The 3,179-nt window shown below is 36.3% G+C and overlaps 1 protein-coding gene across 8 annotated transcripts in view; it reads right to left on the bottom strand.

The window, feature by feature from the left end:
* The window catches only part of LOC106879245 (uncharacterized), an 894,824-nt gene that overhangs the window by 286,570 nt on the left and 605,075 nt on the right, over positions 1–3,179 (bottom strand). The gene's annotated exons all lie outside the window — the stretch shown is intronic.

Below are 3,179 nucleotides of genomic sequence, written 5' to 3'. Positions count from 1 at the left end.
AAAAAAAAAAAAAAAGAAGAAAAGAAAGAAAGAAAGAAATCAATATTGTCTGATGGATGATTTCTACAGTGAAACTGTCAATAATATACTAATTAAGAAATATACTTAGATGTTGACCGACTAACTCGACTTTACTAATAATGTTTGTATATAATTAAAATTGTGGTTAATTTGCTTACTCTTCGACATTACGAGTAATGTACGTACACACACACACCCTCTCTCGCACACAAATATTTATATATATATATGTATGTATGTATTATGTATGTTTGTATGTATGTGTGTGTGTGTGGTTTTATAAACACACGCACGCGTATGGGAATATCTATATATATATACCTGTCTGTCTGTCTGTATGTAAGCATGTATGTAAGTATGTATGCGTGTGTGTATGTGTGTGGTTTTATACACAAACACATACGCATATATTTGTGTATGTACGTATGCATGTGTGAATACATACATATTTCTGTATGTAAATGCGTGCTTATAAAACTGGGATAGCTGGAATTGGTGTGTTGAAAAAAAAAAGTTCCTTCTCTAAAGCTGACGAGATATTACTTAAATTATCCCATTCCTATCTGATGAATATTTTATTTTACTCTCCCCAGAGTACGAAAATAAAAAGACAAACAAAAAACAAACAAAAAAACGAACAAACAAAAAAACAAACAAACAAGCAAACAGAAAAAACTAAGTATTTTTAAAATATAGGAAATAAAAAAGGAAAAGCGAAAACGAAAGGAAAATAATATTCCATATTTTGTATCGATCTGAGGATTAATCGAATATTTTCGGACTCGTATTTTGAGAGGTACACATCGCAGAACGAGAGACACATTCTATCTTATATAATTGAATATATATAATATTGATTTCGAATTTTTGTACAGGGCAGGGATTAAGTCGATTACATCGACCCCAATGTTCAACTGGTAGTTATTTTATCGGCCCCGAAAAGATGACAGGCAAAGTGAGCTTTGGCGGAATATGAACCCAGTGCTTAAAGACAGACGATATGACGCTAAGTATTTTGCCCGGCGTGCTGATGTTTCTGCCAACTTTTCCCCTTTGTATATAATATACTAATGAATTTATCGCGGATTTTCCTATGAAGGTTCGTTGCCTAATGTTTAAGGAGTTGGACTAATGATAATAAGTTCATAGATTTGACCTTTGGACTATGCGGTGCGTTGCGCTATTTTGCAAAGCTCTTCGTTCCACGTCGGTGCTGTCTACACTGCTGGAAATAAATGCAAGCTAAGTGCACCCACTTTGTCAGCCTCTCTGTATCTGTATGTCTAACAGTTTGTCTGCGTGTCTGTCTGTCTGTCTGCCTGTCTGTCTTTCAATCTTTAGTTGTCATATTCTGGATGTTCCGCTGGCTCACGAGTGAAGGGATCTCATACAACTCTTCGTGATAAGCACCCAAAACAATTAACGCTAGCATGGTACATGCCACCAGGTCATACTCTCTTCTAAATGACGGTCATAGCACCTTCAGTGATAAATGAATAACAGAAGAAAATGTTTCGTTTCGCGACGGCAAGTTCTCTTAGCGTGGATGAAGGTCGATGGAGCGCACTTTTGCAGCCAAAGCAGTATCTGCGATTAATCGTCGACTCATGTTATCACAAATGAATTCGTGATAAGCGTAACACGGTTTTTACAATTAGTGTACCTAATTATCCGGGATCAGCCACAAATGAATCAGTGACAATGTAATCCTTTTACCAATAATCGTTGCTGCTTCATTTCGACATGACCACAGATAAATGATTCGTTTATCACTGACATCTTGATCGGGAAAGATTTAACTTTAATATCATATTGTTAGTGGTGAAATGGCATAGTCGTTACAGTGCTAGCTAGAATGACCGGTGGTATTGGTTCTAGCTCTCTACGCTATTAGTTCAATCTCTGCTGAGGTCAAATTTACCTTTCATCCTTTTGAGATAAAAATATCAGTTACATGTGGCTGATTAGCTGGATTGATGGATCATAGGAAGAGATTCCTAGCAGTGTTTGTTTTTGAGAACTTTGAGTTAAAAAATCCCGACACATCTGTCAGAATTTGTGATCGACAGATTGTGTCAGCAATTTGAAAATTCAATGGAAACAACTTCCTTGGTTTGACTGAAAAATCAACTGCTAGCAACAAAATTTCAACTTTCGACTTTTTATTGTAGCGTCAATAAACAGTGAAGAAAACATGAGAGTCATAAAGTTTATATGAACTCAAGAAGAACGGATTCTGACATCCATTTTTGATAGTCAAATTGTGTTATTTTCTCCTTCCGTTAAGTGGGTAATATTTTTGAAGGAACGGCACACGTCATATAACTTTCCCATTTATGCGTTTCTGTCATTGTAAAACCATTTGTTTATATAAAGACAGTAATTATGGTTGAGGTAGACAGCTGACAAGTGTGTCTCTCCGACGCTTTACCGTGTCTTGACTAAGACCCTAAGTAACACATTCCCCCATGCTATCAGATAGATAGATAGATAGAGATCGATATAGATGGATAGACAGAACGAGAGAGAGAGAAAAATCGAGAGCGTGGACAGTTAGAGTCATATAGAAAGGGGACACGTTTTCTCTCTCTCTCCCTCTCGCACACGAACACTCCTCACACACAATCACACAGACACGCAGATACACACAGACACAGATACTCACGCACAGTCACACACACAAAGAAACACACAGACACATACACATATGTGAGCGCACACATATAACATTTGTTGGATAATTTGTCTGAGTAAACAATCAGTAATGTACTAATTAAGAAATATGTTTAGAAGGTAACAAATATTCTAATAACGTTTGTAAATAATTTATTTTGACGTCAACAATATATACATGTGTGTGTGTGTGTGTGTGTGTGTGTGTGTGTGTGTGTGTGTGTGTTTTAAGTTTACGTGAGAGCATGTGTGAGAGCGAATGTAATTGTATGTGTATTGTTATCTGGGACAGACGAATCGTTGTGTAAAACATTTATTTCTCAAAAGATGGAGGCCGAAGTATTAATCAAATTCTAAAATTTCTATTTTAAAAATAAAATAGAATTTACATTAGATAGACGAACGCGTTGAGTATTTAGTGCTTCTGTCCACACACACACACACACATACACACACACACACACACACACACACACACACACACA

Source organism: Octopus bimaculoides, chromosome 1 (assembly GCF_001194135.2).
Source record: "Octopus bimaculoides isolate UCB-OBI-ISO-001 chromosome 1, ASM119413v2, whole genome shotgun sequence".
NCBI lineage: Eukaryota > Metazoa > Mollusca > Cephalopoda > Octopoda > Octopodidae > Octopus > Octopus bimaculoides.
This window is presented reverse-complemented; position numbering and strand designations above follow the sequence as displayed.